The sequence below is a fragment of the Canis lupus genome, chromosome 27, assembly GCF_011100685.1.
Source record: "Canis lupus familiaris isolate Mischka breed German Shepherd chromosome 27, alternate assembly UU_Cfam_GSD_1.0, whole genome shotgun sequence".
Taxonomy (NCBI): domain Eukaryota; kingdom Metazoa; phylum Chordata; class Mammalia; order Carnivora; family Canidae; genus Canis; species Canis lupus.
This window is the reverse complement of record NC_049248.1, coordinates 13,972,412-13,991,185: the sequence shown is the minus strand read 5'-3', so window position 1 is coordinate 13,991,185 and position 18,774 is coordinate 13,972,412. Positions and strand designations below refer to the sequence as shown.

Below are 18,774 nucleotides of genomic sequence, written 5' to 3'. Positions count from 1 at the left end.
CTACAGAGACTATCGCTTTTTTACACTCTATCATTTACATTATGTTAAAACATCACCTAACTTTTATCCACAATACAGCCCACATGGGACTCCCTTGAGAAAGTACATATGCCCATGTATGAATTTTCCATATACCTCAAAACTTAAAAATTATAACATAAGCCTTTCTAAACTAAATCATACACTTCTTTGCCTTCCTGAACAAGTTAAATATTCTCTATGATCCAGAATCACTAATAAGATCATCAATTACCATGCTGAACATGTTATAAATACTGACTCAGCTCTAGGAATATTAATTCCCAAACTATATGACCTTAAAACTGTTTTTAAATTCTTGTTTCTAACACTTGAAATCTGACCCCTCTTCACTATCAAGATGCTAGCCATCACTTCCAGCTCCTATCCATTTGTGTTTCTCTAGTAACACTTCTCCTGTCCCAATTTTGCTATTTCTCATCTACTATAGTCTGAAAAACTAAGTATCATAAATTGTCATAACTAGAAAAAGGATTCAAGAGCAAAGGTCACATAAAAAAGTAAAATATGCAAATTTTTTATGAATGGTTTTGCTTGAAAAAGACCCAAAGATGGGGATTCTTCATTTCAAAAGTTTCATTTAAAAAAATAAATAAATAAAGTTTCATAAAAGCCAATAATACCTTAACAACTGATTTCTACCTATTTTCTAGATTTATTTTCATGAAGTCACTTGGCACAAAAAATAGATTTAATGGACAATGAATATATACTAACAATTAGGAAAATATCCTTATGAGACTAAAAATAAACATGAAATCAGAGACTAAAAATAAAAACTTTTTAAACTTTATTATAGCATTAGGCTCCATCCCGGTCAGAAAAATGACTTAGAGAACTTTTTAACATTCTTCCATTAAAAAAAACAAAACAACAACAAAAAGAAACCTATGTTAAAGAAAAATTTTGGTTTCAAATATTGTAGAACACTTTAACTTGCCAACATATTTTCCCACTTCTAGCTTCATATTTGCACTATTTTCATATCACCATGTCCTAAGGCAGATTAAAAATAGAAATGCAGTTTTATACCCTATAACAACTTATCCCTATTAACATTATATCAGCACTAGGAAACAAGTAAAAATAACACTTTAATGAAAAGTAACAGGTATTGCAAATTCTCCCACTCTTCCTTTAAAAAGGACATTTCATGGAATCTGCAGAAAGTGTATTCTATTCGTGAGTAAAACAAATAGAAAAACAGTATAAAGATGTAAACTTATCCCAATTTTGATTTAATGCAATTCTAAGCAAAACTTCAAATAACTGACTTTTTAAAAACTTAACCAAATTAATCTAAAGTTTATCTGCAAGAACAAGGGAAGGCTAGTTAACAAATTGTGAAAAGGAATTATGCGCCTTGCCCCTCCATATATGTATATAGTCTAGAGCACTACAGCAAATGAAACAATGCACTACTGCTATATGAATAAGGCCCAAATACAGTGCTTATTAACTTGCTTTTAAATTTTATATTACATATTCTTGTCAAAAGTTGATGAAAACTGTAACTCTCTCCCCAGAAAAATGCACATATGCACATTCACATAAAGTTGTATATGTCAAGAAATCCATGGAAGGATCTAACAAAGAAGGCTCTTAAAGCCTATCTATAGAAACTCCTGAGGCCAATGGATCCCAGGTTAAATATCCCTAGTAGAGGAACCAGAATTATAGCTCAAATCTACTAACTGATAATCAAAATTAGCAACTCCAGTAGGAAAAAAGATCCCCAACATAAAATTCTAAGAAAACCAGGTATTTGGAAAAACTGGAAACTAGCAACCCATCTTCATACAATATGGCAAAATAGACCCCATACAGATTAAAACACATAGTTTTAAAGATCATTATAATATGTAGAAAAATAAAACAGGTGAATATTTAGTTCATCTCAGAGAAAGTCATATTTTCTAAGCAAATAAGTCTTAGAAGAAATCACAAATGAGAAAAAATAATGCATTATGCTACATAAAATGGGAAACTTTTGAATATATAAAACCATAAGCAATTTTAGTAATAAACTTTTAAAAAGCTACCAAAAATATGAAAAGCAAAGGGCTGTATCTAAATAGCTGTTACCAATAAGAAAAATGTTAACATCCACCACAGAAAAATACATCAAAAAGCCTCAAACAGCTAATTCACAAAAATGAGCTAATGCACAAAATTGCATATATAGACATTAAATAGTTCAACTTCACTAGTTATCAAAAAGAAAAAAAAGTTATGAGCTACTATTTTTCAGCCACCAAATTGATAGTGGTATGGGAAATGCTTTTCAAAAAAACTAAATTTTTATTAATTTTGTAAATTATTTTAAAATAATTTCAAAGCCTTTTGAAGCAGTAATTTCAAAGAAATATCATGAGATGCAGTTCATGACTCATGTGGAAGGATGTTCACCGTAGCATTATTTAGAACAAAAAAATGGGCAACAAATGGTCAATAAAAGAAATGTTTAGTAGGTCAAACTATATTCTTATTAGAAATAACAATATTATGCAGCCATTTAAAAACATTTGAAGAATATTTGATGATTTGGGATATTTTTATAACATAATATCATGTAACCATTAAACAACATTTTTAAAAGAATATTATACATTTAAAAAGCACTAGAGTATTTTTATAAGAATAAGGATATAGGAAAATGTCCACAGTGTAATACTAAAGAAACAGGACTGATTTTATGGCCCAAGCGAAAAACTAACTGATCAATATTTATTGAACAATCAATACTTATTGGTCAACAGATCAACCATAGAAAAATAACAAAAAAAAAAATCACCAAAACATTTAGTTTTTTTCTAAATGCTGCTAATTCTAAACACTTTTCAAATCTGCTATAAGTAAAAAAAGGTATTTAAATATATGTATCACATATTCCAATCATAGTTTTCTTAAGATTTTATTTATTTATTCATGAGAGACAGAGAGAGAGAGAGAGAGAGAGAGAGAGAGGCAGAGACACAGGCAGAGGGAGAAGCAGGCTCCATGCAGGGAGCCCGACGTGGGACTCGATCTCGGGACTCCAGGATCACGCCCTGGGCCAAAGGCAGACTTTAAACCACTGAGCCACCCGGGCTGCCCCTCAAATCATAGTTTAAAGAAAAAAGACAATTTTAAAATGGTTTGCGGCTTAATTATCAAAATTTTTTTGTCTAAACTACATTTTGTGATGTTTAAAATCTACAAAACTAAAAAGGTTTTAAATTACCCCAGTAACTTAGTATTCATTCCTTAAGTAATCTAGTCTTAATATTATATGTGTTGCATATGTGCCAAAATTTGTGGCATCATAACTACCAAACTAAAATTGCAAAACATGCTTGTTATTGAAAGAATAATAGCAAACAGTGGACGAGTTCAGACAATTCATTAGTCTTAGTTTTAAGTTTATAGAAGTATAGTTGCCTTTCTAACATACAGCAAAATTATCTAATATTTACATTATACGTCATGCTCCTCACTGTTTTCAAGTACCTCTTACAATCTTCAGCATTAACCTAAGAGGCAATCATTTGAATATTCAAATAAAAACATAAGCTTAAATATACAAACCAAAATATTTCACTTTTTTTAACCTAAGTATGTATATTAATATACAAACCCAGAGACAGAAAATACAACATATTTTCCACTCTCAACATGTGAAATCATGTCCCAGGAGGTGGGGGAGGGGTGTGCTGGGTAATCGCCCCAGAAATATAAAAGGGGATGAGATTACACAACTGCCCTCTAAATATATTTCTGTGTAGAAGAGTCCAGAGGTCCAGGAATTATATGAACGGCGAATTTCCTGTTGAGGAAAAAAGAATTACCTTTCCTATCACCCCATTCACTCTCACCTGTGACGTCACTTTTTAAAAATCCACCAACCAAAACTATTCCTTTCAATTACATCTACTTAGCACTAAACGGTACTTGCTGTGGGCAAGAAAAACGTCCCTAACCAACCATTATAAAGCACTAGCCACTTCTTCATTTGACAGATGACTGATTTAAACTTAGTTTTATACAATGACCAAGAAACCAATTATTGTACACACAAACCACAGGTGAAGTTCATGAAAAGCAGTTACAAGTTTTTAGTTCAGTAACAAACAATTTGCACAATGATAGAATTTTATCAAATTGTATAACACCTCTCCTAGGGGTGTTATATAAGATTTAAATATAGTGACACAATCATTGTAAACTAAAATAATCAGCAGCATGCTTACAACTACCTCCTTTGAAAAACGAAAACTAGGAACACAATTTTAAGAAATCAAACACAACTGTAACTCACACACATGTAGATGGGACATTTTTTTTAAAGAATCAACTGATTTTTTTTCATTGATGGTTGACTCTATTTCCTCATAAAGGCCTCAGTGTAGTTAGTTCCTTGCAGAATTCTTTAGAAGAAACACTTACCAACCAATTTTTATTTCACATATCATAACAAATAAAATGCTAAAAAAAAAATGACTTAACCTTAAAAGTCAGAAGAGCAAAAATGATCAAACTGAAACAGTAAAGGACAAGTGATCAGAGACTGAAAAAAAAAAAAAAAACTAAAACTCAAATACAAGTATGACCAGAAGCACACAAACTGTTAAAATCAAGACTTAGATTGAGATTTCTTTCTAAACAACAGTATTCAGATCTTCCCATTGCCCCTGTCCCCTCATATTTCCAAAAGTCAAATTGTTTCTATTTTGTAAAATTCCCTGATAACAGAACTGGTAAAAAATAGGGTTAAAAATGTTATTTGCAAACATGTAGTTCAATTAAATGTACTTCCCCTGAGACCACCACTAGGTGCTGATCTTCGTCTCCCTAAATAGAAACTTGAACCCAGCAACATCCTAAAAGTGAAATTATAATCGAGAACCACAAGTGACAATCATTTTTACAGAAAATTAAGGTCACAGCTTGCTTCTCAGAGAAACGGAAAAATATAGAAAGAGTTTGGGGTCAGTATAAGAGACCAACACAAGACAAACGTTTTCCCTGAAAAATGTGAGAATAGGAGGATAAGAAAATGAAACTCCTCAAGAATGAGGAAAATTAAATCTAGAACCCAAATGGCGTCCAACAAGAACATTAGATCTCGAAAATGAATATTGCGCTTGCGCAGCCACCGCCCCGCCAGCTGCACAACTGCAGCTAGAGCCCGACCCCGCAAGATCACGTGCTCCCATGCAGCGCCCGCCCGCAGCTCCGCAACCGCGCAGGCGCACACACAACTCCCGCAGCCGCCATAATGCGGTCTTGACTCTTCATAAATACAATAGTAATTTAAGAAAATGTGGTTACAACAGCCCCTAGGAGTCACATATACCTTCCGGGGCGGGAGATGAGGGAGGGGGAACCAAGTTCCTTCCTACAGAGCCGTTCCGCGCAACCGTCCTCAACGCGGCCGCTTCAGTATCGCGCGCTTCAGTCGCCGCGCCGCCGCTGCCGCCGCCGCCGCCTCCGCAGATTCAAAAACAAACCCGCTTCTCCCTTGCACGCGTCGGGGCCGTTATGCAAATTAATGTAGGCGGGGCTCCACGGGCGTAATGTTGGCCACGCCCACGGTGCTAACAGCCAATAGGCTCGAGGATAAGCCGTTCCCTATGCAAATCTCCTGGTTTTTTATTTGAATGAGGGGAATTGGCCACGCCTCCTTCCTTGGAGCGGAGGAGGATGTCTGAGGTGGTGGCGCTGCGCCTTTCGTTGCAGTGTGAGGTGCGTTTTGAGTGGAGCTTCGCTCAACCAGGGAGTAGCACTTTGTGAGCGCCCTCTATGAGCCTTAGGAAAGAAGGAAGGAAATCCAGGAAATAGGTAGGTGAGAGAGTTAAAGAACTGAGAGGAAGATTTTCCAAAAAGCCTGGGGTGTATTTGTTCATCATTCACGTTGAAAATTCACAAAGTATACTTTAAAGTGTAAATAATGAGAGAAAGGCGAAAGCACATCTTTTCTTTCAGTTTTGTGCCAGAGCTAGCACTTGCAATAATCCTACCCTTCCACCAGAAGTTGCATCCCTTTCTATTCAGTTTTATATTGGGAGCCAGTCCTCAGTAAAGGTCACGGGATGGAGTGGAGAAGGTGCTACTCAGTTTGTGGGGCGATCTGCGCTCACCCAAGTACTCCTGCCTTCTTGCCTGCTTCTTGGAACACTTGTGTTGACACAGTTTTGTCATCTCTAAGATGATGATAATGCCTGTGATTCAAATCGGTGAAGAGAGCTCAATGACAGGAAAAAGGTAAAGGTGTTTTCCAGAGCAACGAGAGCGTAACAAATAGACCGTAAGCTTTGGTTATCTCTCTCTCTCTCTCTCTTTTTTTTTTTTTTTTTAAGATTTTATGTATTTATTCACGACAGACACAGAGAGAGAGAGAGGCAGAGACATAGGCAGAGGGAGAAGCAGGCTCCATGCAGGGAGCCTGATGTGGGACTCGATCCTGGGTCCCCAGGATCACGCCCTGGGCCAAAGGCAGGCGCTAAACCACTAGGCCACCGGGGCTGCCCAGTTATCTTGTTTTTTAATGTGATTTTCCCTTAAATGTATCTATTCATTCAGTTTTTATTTAGCAGTCATTATTCTAGAACTATATTAGGCGCCTGACAAAAAAAAAAAAAAATCTATACTATAAGATACAGAAAAGTAAACAAGAAATTTTTGTAAGTCATAAGAAATTAGTGGAGGGTGGTTAATACTTATTTTTATGATTTGGATCTTTCCACTTAGTTGAAACACTGAGTGGATTTAGGAGAATCACCTAATCCAGACTTGGAGAATCAAAAATGCCTTCCTAGAAAAGCTGAACTCTACATGAGAACTGATTTAAAAGATTTTTTTGTGTAAAAGCTGAATTTTATTGTAGAGCAATGAGGGATCACTGAAAAGGTAATAAGTCAGAAAATAACACAATTAGATTTGCATTCCTTTATTGCTAGCCTTTGTAAAGAACTTAACAAAGAATATAATATATGATTGTTCAAAAAAATTATAGAGTTTCAATTATAACAAATTATTTAGTATGTAGTTGCTCAATTATAAAATACTCAACATATTGTAAATATTAATATCAATATTAAAAGCTTCACTCTAAAATCATAAGATTGGAATAATAGCCCATCAGGTTTCTCTTTGTATTTTTTTTTAAGATTTTTATTTATATATTCATGAAAGACAGAGAGAGAGACAGAGACACAGGCAGAGAGAGAAGCAGACTCCAGGCAGGGAGCTGGATGTGGGACTCGATTCCAGGACTCCAGGATCATGCCCTGGGCCAAAGGCAGGCACTAAACCACTGAGCCACCCAGGCAGGGTTCCCTGTATGTTTTCTATGAACAATAAAGAATCATGTTTACAATAGTTCACTCTCAATTGTTTAGATTAATGATAAAGGAAAAAATAATTCAGCATTGACTCATGAGTTGATCAATTTTCATAGGTATGCTCATATTCTAGATTTGCCTTCCTAAGACTCTAACTAGACAGTTTTATTGTAGTTGAATCTCCCCAGATATACTCAACCACATACTTACAGTTTCTTCAGCTATTCCACTTGCTGGCTGATCCAAACAATAATTGATTATTTCATTCAACAGCTTCAGTATTTATTATGCACTCAAACACTGAAAATGATCAGAGGAAATGACACTGCCTCTAATAGGGTAAGAGACATATATGCAAATAAACATTATAAAATTATTACTATCATAAGGTTAATGCTAAATAGAATGCTAAGTATAAAAGAAGTACAGAGGGGATCCCTGGGTGGCTCAGTGGTTTGGCGCCTGCCTTTGGCCCAGGGTGTGATCCTGAAGTCCCGAGATTGAGTCCCGTGTCAGGCTCCCTGCATGGAGCCTGCCTTTCTCTCTCTCTCTCTATTTCTCATGAATAAATAAATAAATAAATCTTAAAAAAAAAAAAAAAAGAAGAAGAAGAAGAAGAAGAAGTACAGAACAAGAGGACCTAAATCTTCCTCATAGAATACAGGGAAATTTCTTGCTGGTTTCTTGTATTAAGTGTGATACTTGACCTGACTCATAATGAAGAGCTTAAAGTGGCTGTCAGAATAATATTCAAGTTAGGCAAAACAGAAATGCAAAATACTTCTCATTTCCTATGGCACTAGACACTGGCCAATCAGAATGGATGTAGACTTGAAGACCTCCTACTTTGTCAGATGTTAATCCTTAAGTTGTAGGATTATAAAGAGGTCTAAGGGTTCTTCAGCTGGGGACCTAAGCAGACTGGATGGTAAGAGGAATATTCAGAGGTGGGGCAGCTACTTATAATCAGAACTAAAGGATTTCCATATTTTATCTGTCATTTTGGCCTTATTTATACAAACAGACTGAATATTCTTCTTTTAAAAATGCTGCAGTAAAAATAAAGTTTAAACACACACACAAATGCTGTAGTAAAGCTCAATCACAGAACTTCTCACACAAAAAAAAATCCAAAAGCAGAAAAAACTAAAATAATAAGCAAAAATTTTTTTAAAACACGAAAATTGAGCAATTGAACAAGGAAAATAGAACGTTTGAAAAACAGCATAAACTTGAAAAATGAACAACTAAAGAGGAAGACTGAAGTTTCTAAGTACTACAAAATGAGACTACCTGATGTAGTGATTACAAAAATTAGCTTTGAAAGCTTACTACCTGAATTGGAATGTCTCTACTTCTTTATTGCTGCACATTCTAAACTTCTCTATACAAATGGTTCCTGAAATATGAAATGGGGATGACAAAAAATAGCCTCTGTCAGCTAAGGTTTTTCTGAAGATTAAATTCTGGTAAAACACTTCAAGCAATACTGAATGTATAGTAATATCTCAATAAGTGGTCAGCTAATAGTAATTATGGTAGTGGTAGTAGTAACAATAGTAGTAGTAGTACTTTTCAGCATGGTAAAAGTGCAGACATAGTTAAGCTTGAGCAGTTTCTATCTGCACATTCTACACTACCATTAAGAAGAAATATGAATTAACCTGATACTTTTTATTATTATCCTCCCATTTGCAGAGAAGTTTACTGAAGTGTCAAGTAGACAACCCTAGTAAAACTCAAAAACCAACTTTTGGAAATAGAAAATGTGGGAATCAGAATTCTAAGATGATCTCCACCCTTTTTGTTCATACTATGTATATAATCCTCTCCCCTTAAGTATGGGCAGAACCCATGACTGACTTCTAGCCAATACTAGCATATGGCAAAGATGCATGAATTTTGCAGATGTAATTAATGTCTCAAATAAATTGATTTTGAGTTGGGAATCCCTGGGTGGCCAGCAGTTTAGCGCCTGCCTTGGGCCGAGGGTATGATCCTGGAGTCCCGGGATCGAGTCCCACGTCAGGCTCCTTGCGTGGAGCCTGTTTCTCCCTCTGGCCATGTCTCTGCCCCCCCACCCTCCCTCCCTCTCTCTCTCTCTCTCTCTCTCTCTCTCTGTGTCTTTCATGAATAAATAAATAAAATCTTTTAAAAATAATAAAATAAATAAATTGATTTTGAGTTAACCAACCAAAAGGGAGATTATCATGGATAGAACTGACTTAATCTGGAAAAAGCTCTTTTAAAAGGAGGTTGGCCTTCCCTGCGAAGAGTTTCTTTTTGCTGGCTTGATGCAGTAAGCAACTATGTTGAAGAAACCAACACAGAAAGTTAGCCAGAACCTGTGAGTAGCCTGAGAGTGGGCTTCAGCCAACAGAACCAAAAAGCCAGAACCCTCAATCATACAGCCATAAGGAAATAAACTCTATAAATAAGCCAAATGAGCTTGAAAACAGGTTCTTTACCAGCTAAGCACTCAGATGAAAATATAGCTCAAATAATACCTTGATTTTGCCTTGCAAGACTATGAGCAGAAGATCCATCAAAGTTATGCCCAAAATCCTGACCTATAGAAACCAAGATAATACATATTTCTTTACATTACTAAATGTGTGGCAATTTGTTTTTTGGCAATAGAAAACTAATACAAGAAGTCATCAGAAAAGGAAAGGGGTATCTAAACCATTTTCCAAGGTATATAGGCGATCTAAATGAATGAAATGGGTTCCATTAGAAAATAACTAATTTGCACTTAATAAAACAGATAGAACCAGTACTACAGTTATATCCACTTTTCTGACCCCCATATTTTAGAGGGCCCCTATATATCATAAACATACACACAGATTTATAAGAACATATGGATGCCTTTGTCACTCAGAATCTGATACTCAGCAATATCATCTGATAACTGTGACCTTAAAACATCTGCTTTCCTGGGATGCCTGGGTAGCTCAGTCAGTTAAGCATCTGCCTGTGGCTCAGGTCTTGATCCCAGGGTCTTGGGATCCAGTCATGCATCGGGCTCCCCGCTCAACAGGGAGCCTGCTTCTCCTTCTGCCTACCACTCCTCCAGCTTTACTCTCCCTCTCTCTTTCTATTTCTGATAAATAAATAAACAAATAAGTAAATCTTTAAATAAATAAATAAATCTTTTTATAAAACCAAAAAACAAAAGCCATCTGCTCTCCTAATATAACTAAAGTTCTCAGGGGAATGCTTCTCCATATTTTTTGCTCTGTGTCCTCAAAACAAAAGGCAAGTATAAGAATACTATGGAGGTCAGTAGATTGAGATACACACACAACGTCAGAGTATGTAAAGATTTGAGCAGTAAGATAATTTTTTTAAATTAATTCTTCAGATCCTTCCTCTGTTAGTAGAGATTCAATCAATTTTTCCTTAACAGTCATTTGCCAGTAGTGTCAAGCCTCCATTTTCTTGTTTTTTTTTTCATGTTACAGTTTTTGATTCTGTAGGTACTCAGAACTTAGGGCAATATTCCCAACATTTATACTTGGCTTCTGAAAAACTTTTTGAAATATCAAATAATCCATATTAATCTTATATTTGTATACTATGCATGTAGATGTTGATGTATATACATGAAACATGATATTCAATTTTTAAATTAGCAGCTAACTTACAGTGAGTTCTAGAACTATAAATGATTTCATTTTAATAAAAATATTTTGATCCTGAACAACCAATGGGTGAAAGATGAAATCAAAAGAGAAAAAAATACCTTGAGACAAACAAAACTACAATATACCAAAACTTATGTGATGCAGCAAAAGCAGTTTTAAGAGGGAAGTGCACAGCAATGAATGTCTACATCAAGAAACAAGAAAAATCTCAAACAACCTAAATTTACATGTCAAGGAACTCAAAAAAGTTGAATAAACAAAGCCCAAAGTTAACAGAAAGAAGGAAATAGCAAAGATCAGAGTGGAAATAAATAGAGATTGAAAACATAACAGAAACATTAAGGAAACCAAGAGCTGGTTTGGGGAAGATAAAAAGAATTGACAAACCTTTATCTGGACTCACTAAGAAAAAAAGGAAAAGACTCAATATCAGAAAGAGGAGATGTTACAATTAATGCCACAGAAATACAAAGGATCATAAGACACTACTATGAACAACTAAACACTAAGAAGTTAGGGCAGCCCTAGTGGCTCAGTGGTCTAGCACCACCTTCAGCCCAAGGTTTGTTCCTGGAGACCCAGGATCGAGTCCCACGTCGGGCCCCCTGCATGGAGCCTGCTTCTCCCTCTGCCTGTGTCTCTGGTGCTCTCTCTCACTCCTCTCTCTCTCTGTGTCTCTCATTAATTAATAAATAAAATATTTAAATAAATAAATAAATAAATAAATAAACACTAAGAAGTTGTACAACCTTGAAGAAATGGATAAATTCCTACAAGTATGCTATCTATTAAGAATGAAGCATGAGGAAATAGAAAATCTGAACACGCTGATTACTAGTAAGGAGAATTAGTAATAAAAAGCCATCTGACAACAAAGCCCAGGACCAAACAGCTTTACTGATAAATTCTACCAAACATTAAAAATGAATTATGGACTGCCTGGGTGGCTCAGTCAGTTAAGCATCTTACTCTTGATTTCAGCTCAGGTCAAAATCTCAGGGTCATGAGATCAAGTCCTGCATCAGGCTCCATACTCAGCAGGGAGTCTGCTTGAGATTCTGGCCCTCTCCTTTTCCTTTTGTCCTTCCCCTCACTCCCATGCATTCATTATCTCTCTCTCTCAAAAATAAATAAATCTTTAGAAAATAAATAAATAAAAATGAATTAATATCAGTCAAATCTTCCAAAAAACAAGAGGGAACACTTCCAAACTCATTTTACAAGGCTAACATTATCTTGATAACAAAACCAAAGAAAGACACCACCAAGAAAAAAAAAAATTATCAAGCCAATACCCCTAATGAACAAAAATGGAAAAGTCCTCAACAAAATCTTAGCAAACCAAATTCAATAATACATTAAAAGGATCAAATACCATGATTGAATGGGATTTATTCCAGGGAGGCAAGGATGATTCAATATCTGTAAGTCCATCAGTGAAATATAACACATTAAAATGGACAAAAATCATATTACCATCTCAATAGATGAAGAAAAAGCATCCATTTATGATAAAATATCCATTTATGATAAAAACTCTCAATAAAGTAGATAGGAAATTTACCTTAACATAATAATGGCCATCTATAAGTCCACAGTTAACATCATTCTCAACAGTGAACAGCTGAAAGCTTTTCCTTTAAGATTAAGAACAAGACAAAGATGCCCACTTTTGCCACTTTTATTCAACATAGTATTGGTAGTCCTAGTCAGAACAGTTAGGTAAGAAAAAGAAATAAAGTCATCTAAATCAGGAAGGAAATAAAACTGTCACTATTTGCAAATGACATATTATATATAGAAAACCCTAAAGACTCCTCCAAAAAACTGTTAGAATAAATGAATTCAGTAAAGTTGTAGGATACAAAATCAGTATATAAAATGTTGTTTCTATACCCTAGTAACAAACTATTATAATGAGAAATTTAAAAATAATCTCGTTTAAATTGCATCAAAAAAGATAAGATACCAAGGAGTAATTCAACCAAGGAGGTGAAAGATTTTACACTAAAACCTAGAAGACATTGATGAAAAAATTAAAGAAGATACTAATAAATGGAAAATATTCCATGTTCATGGATTGGAAGACTTGATATCATTAAAATATCCAGACAACCTGAAATAATCTATAGATTTAACATACTCCCTATCAAAATTTCAATGGAATTTTTCACAGAAATAGAACAAAATTCCTAAAATTTTTATGGAACCATCAAAAAACCCAAATAGCCAAAGCAGTCTTGAGAAAGAAGAACAAAACTGAAAGAATCATGCACCCTGATTTCAAACTATATTACTAAGCTATAGTAATCAAAACAGTGTGGTATTGGCGTAAAAACAGACACATAGATCAATGGAACAGAAGAGAGCCCAGAAATACCTACACATGTGTGAACAATAAATTTATGACATAGGATCCAAGAATAAACAATGAGAAAAGGACAATATCTTCAATAAAGAGTGTTGGAAAAAATAAAAATAAAAAAAATAAAATAAAATAAAAAAATAATAATAAAATAAAGAGTGTTGGGAAATCTGAACTAGCTATGTGCAAAGAAATGAAATTGGACCATTGTCTTCTACCATACACAAAAATTAACTCAAAATGGATTAAATATTTGAATGTAAGAGCTGAAACCATGAAACTACTAGAAGAAAACATAGGCAGTAAGCTTCTTGACGTCCATCTTAGAGATTTTTTTGGGATTTCCTACCAAAAGACATACAGGAGATTGCACACTCTAACAGAATTTTCCTTCTGAAATCAAACTAGGCTTTCACAAAGAAGAGTGAGAAGAATCCTGAGAAAGATTCCTTCATCGTGCTAGATGTGAGAGATGAAAAACAGCCCCTACTGAAACACATCTTTTCTATCTCTTCTATGGAACTTAATTCAGAGTGAAAAAGGCACCAAAAACTGTAGGCAAAAAGAATGCTCTATCCTTGGAGGAGAAGTAGGAAGACATGCTAGACCTTACATCTTCAAGAGAGACTGAAATACTTATGAATTCCATTCCCCAAGATCTAAGTTTACAGTGCCTATTTACAGCTATTAATCTGAACATCATAGAATGCTCCCTCCTTTACCCACCACCTCGTGCCAAAATAATTTGATTTTTAAAGCAATAGTACAATACTGAGAGAGATATAAGAGACAGATTATCCCTGGGGAGCAGTGCAAAGGAAGACCCATATGATCTAAATAAAAACCCAGTAATGGAGATGAAGAATGTTTAGATGAACTCATCAGTAGACTCAACACAGGGAAGCAAAGAATCAATAAACTTGAAGATAAATCAATAAAATTACCCAACCTGAAATGCAAAAACAAACAAACAAACAAAAAGCAAAACAGACTATCCAAGAGATGTGAGACAGTATCAAATGGTCTGATATATGCATAATTAGAATCCCAAAGAGAAGAAAGAACAGGGCAGAATATTCAAATAAATAAGAGCCAAAATTTTTCTAGAATTACACAAACAGTAAGTCACAGAGCTCAGAGAACACCAAATAGGATAAATACCAAAACCCCAATTTTTAGGCATGTCATATTCAAATAGTAGCAAACCAAAGACAAACAACAAAAGTCTTAAAAACATCCAAAGAAAAAGATGCATTACTTATAGAGAAACAAGGCTAGAATTAAAACACATGTCTCACCAAACATGCAAGCAAGAAGACAATAAAGTGACATCTTTTAAGTGCTGAAAACCCAACTCATAATCCTATGCTCAGCAAAAGTATCCTTAAAAATGAAGAAGATGGGGGTGCCTGAGTGGCTCAGTCAGTTAAGCATCTGACTTCAGCTCAGATCAGGATCCCAAGGTTTTAGGATTGAGCCCTGCCTTGGTTCCCTGCTCAGCGGGGAGTCTGCCTCTCCCTCTGTTGCTTCCCCTGCTTGTGCTCAGTCACTCTCTCTCTCTATCAAATAAGTAAATAAAAATCTTAAAATATAAACAAATAAAATAATTTATTAAAAAGAAATGAAGATGACTGCGCCTGGCAGTCTCAGTCAGTGGAGCATGTAATTCTTGATCTCAAGATTGTGAGTTCGAGCCCCATATTGGGTGTAGAGATTACTTTAAAAATTAAAAATTGGGCAGCCTGGGTGGTCAGTGGTTTAGTGCCACTTTCAGCCCGGGACGTGTTCTTGGAGACCCGGGATCAAGTCCCATGTCGGGCTCCCTGCATGGAGCCTGCTTCTCCCTCTGCCTGTGTCTCTGCCTCTGTGTGTGTGTGTGTGTGTGCCATGAATAAATAAATAAAATCTTTAAAAAACAAACAAATAAATATAAATAAACAAACAAATAAATAAATAAATAGTAGGGACACCTGGGTGGCTCAGCGGTTGAGCATCTGCTTTTGGCTCAGGATGTGATCCCAGGGTCCAGGATCAGACTCCTTGCAGGAAGCCTGCTTCTCCGCCTGCCTATGTCTCTGTCTCTGTCTCTGTCTCTCTCTCTCTCTGTCTTCTGTGAATAAATAAAATCTTTAAAAAATGAAAATAAGAAATACTAATAATCTAAAAAAATGAGGATGAAATCAAAATGTTCTCAGACAAATCAAAACTGAAGGACTCCATTGCCAATAAAACTGCAAGAAAGTTAAAGAACATTCTACAGAGAGAAAAAGCATTATATAGGTCAGAAACATAGATCAAAATGAAGAAATTAAGAGTGTCAGAAATAAAGTAAAATAAAATATTTTTAATTGCTCTAAAAGATAACTTAGTGTTTAAAGCAAAAAGCCAGTCTACCATTCCATGAGGACAGTTGTATTAAATAATAGGGACATAGTAAGACTAATGAATCTTATGAGATGTGCTTATCACCACACTTCATAACCTATAAAATGAATTTTTGGTTGGAAACAATACATTCAAAAGAATTTTGAAATATTATGAGTAAGGCATTCTGTAAATCGATGGGCTGTGGTGGTTTGGGCTGAAGTGTCACAGGCAAAAAAGGTAAATATGCTTCCAAAGTAAAGTCTCTTCTAGTGAGAATGAAGTATACACACTTTGATGGAATTGATCTAGTGTAATCAACCTGCTACCAAGGTTAACTTTTTCCTCCAGGGAATGGTCCTAAATCAAGGGTTCATTTTTGGTCTCTGCTGTTGCAGCTGGAGTTTATTGCAATGGTTTTGGTCAATGAAGATTCAAGTTGCTAAGTCCATGTCACATGACCACTTTGAGCAAAAGCCCATTTGGTAGGGACAGGAACACCTGAGGAATATCTACATGATATCAGTGATGCCTGATATCTACAGAGTGGGTCATCTTTTCTACCTTACTGTGAATATCCTTTTTTGTGAGGTTGCTCTTTGGTAATATTCAAATGGTACACAAATATCTCCACACTCTGCTCATTTGTAAATATCTATCCACTACCTCTACCCCAGACTGCCATGTCACCAATCTTCCACTTTTTTTCTTTGTCCCTGGCCATCCAGCCATATATTAGCAATTGTCAATGAATTAATATAGATCCCATACTTGAGGTGAACTCTGGCCTAGATACAGTGGACACCTAAATGTACCACTTGAAAATCTGCCCAATGAGAGGATGTTCCTTCACCAGTATTCTTCAAGTCCACCCTAAAGTAGTGTTGCAATACTATAGTAATGCAATTCCAGGTGGTGCAACATATACTTCAGAATCAACTTTAAACCAGGCCCAATTTTTTCCTTAACTATAGGAATTCCCAATGCATCCATAGGTACAAATTGAAAGAAAGGAGGCAGTGTATTAGGAGACGGAGATGGGACTCATACAAGTTAAAAATTCCTGTAGGAGTTTCGCAAGGCCAATCTAGATTGATGATAGAGTGTTGTTGTACATACTTTATTTTATGGTTGATAAGTCATACAACACTCAGCTCATGATGGGCAGCTTGGGTCACATGGTAACTTGGTGGTTTGTGGTCAAGTTAGCAGTCTGTATTAGAGCCAATAATAGGACAAAAATCTTTTCTCAAAAGGACAGTAGTCATCTGCAGTGTAGCTTTGCTACAAAATCCTATAAAGGAATGCCTGGGTGGCTCAGTGCTTGAGAGTCTGCCTTTAGCTCAGGGTGTTATCCCAGGGTGCCAGGATCGAGTCCCGCATCGGGCTCCCTGCGGGAAGCCTGCTTTTTCCTCTGCCTATGTCTCTACCTCTCTGTGTGTGTCTCTTACGAATAAATAAATAAAATCTTTTTTTAAAAAATCCTGTAGAAATCTGCCAAAGACTCTATACAGTGTCCATATCTACAATAAATAGCACAAGCACAATCATACCTTCTGGGTTATATGGCTCAAATTACAGAGCAGATTGTGCAGCAGCCTACATCTGATGCTGAGTTTCCTCCAGGATCCACATCAAACTAGCAACCTTTTGAGTTACCCATTAAATGGATCAGAGTAGTATATATAACTATAGTTGATGTTGCCTCTAAAATCCAAAGAGGCCCAATAGGCACTGTGTCTCTTTCTTCCTGGTAGGTGGAATCAGATGGAGCTACTTGTCCTTTATCTTGGAAGAGAAACCTTCCAAGTCCATACACTGGATACTGGACCCTATAAAGTAACCAAATCAGCAAAGGTCATTACTGTTTGTTCAGACAAAGACTAATTTACATAGAACACAAAAGTCTTTCTAATGCAAAAAGATGTTTGGCAAAATTTGGGTCCTTAACATCATTGTAATCTTCCCTATGTTCCCATCCCAATTCTCCCATTTCTTTCCAATCAATACTCTAGCATTACTATAAGACACTGTATGATGTTATAAATTCATTTTGCATTTTACCTTTAGCCATCCACATGATTAGACTTTGGGTTTGGTCAGGGATCTTGTTACTCTGCAACTAAAAGAGATAAAGTTTTGTTTTAGGGCAGTAATAGGAGCCATTTGGTTCCTTATCTGGATCTAGAGCTAGACATTTAACACTCTGAACTCATTTTTTTTTTTCTTGAAGTTCTATAGTGTACCTAGAAGCAAGCAGTCAACAATATTATTTTCCCCCTAACGTATTCTGTGGCAGGAGCTTTGTCTATAAGCACTTCATTGCTGGTGGTGACCTTGATTAATAATTTAAGTAATTTTTTTGCCTCTTCATGTGACGGGCTACCATTTTACTACTGCCAACTGCATCATTAATTCTAAATTTAGGCAAATCAGAGAGTCAATTCTAAAGTTCCATCATCATATTTCTGTTCCTCTGGACCAATTTCCAGTACCAATAACAGTATCAACTACAGTTTAGTAAAAGAGGCAGAGACCCTAATGAGTCTTATGGAATAAGAGATTTATTATAGGATTTAAACCTTCTATACCTGGATTAGGAGCTGGAGAAGTAACAATTCAGGAGAAGTAGTTAGAGGAACAGAGGAGTCACCAACTAATTAATGTGAAAAGTCAATCATGTATAGTTGCCTAAGTGGGATTGCAAAAGGAAAGCTATTGCTCCTGTGTCATTATTATGGCTCCACTGTGGAGCCAAATCAAGTGTTTGTTTCTCATCATGAAGTTTAGCATATAGGAAAAGGTGGAAGTGAAATAGAAGAGAGTAGGGGATCCCTGGGTGGCTCAGCAGTTTAGCACCTGCCTTTGGCCCAGGGGTAATCCTGGGGTTCTGGAATTGAGTCCCACATCTGGCTCCCTGCATGCTTCTCCCTCTGCCTGTGTCTCTGCCCCTCTCTCTCTCCCTCTCTCTGTCTCTCATCAATAAATAAAATCTCAAAAAAAAAAAGAAGAAGAAGAAGAAGAGAGTCAGGAC

At 35.9% G+C, this 18,774-nt stretch overlaps 1 protein-coding gene and 1 long non-coding RNA gene across 3 annotated transcripts in view; one reads left to right on the top strand and one right to left on the bottom strand.

Annotated features, from left to right (window-relative positions):
• The window catches only part of ATF7IP (activating transcription factor 7 interacting protein), a 112,201-nt gene extending 106,644 nt beyond the window's left edge, over positions 1 to 5,557 (bottom strand). For both annotated transcript variants that reach the window (XM_038576863.1, XM_038576862.1), the window contains exon 1: positions 5,375 to 5,557. The gene's annotated coding sequence lies outside the window, so the exon portion shown is untranslated. The remainder of the gene's footprint in view (positions 1 to 5,374) is intronic.
• Positions 5,558 to 5,654: 97 nt separating this feature from the next.
• LOC119866420 overlaps positions 5,655 to 18,774 on the top strand; it is a 58,738-nt gene continuing 45,618 nt past the window's right edge. Inside the window, exon 1 of the long non-coding RNA XR_005379891.1 lies at positions 5,655 to 5,859. This is a non-coding gene — a long non-coding RNA (uncharacterized LOC119866420). The remainder of the gene's footprint in view (positions 5,860 to 18,774) is intronic.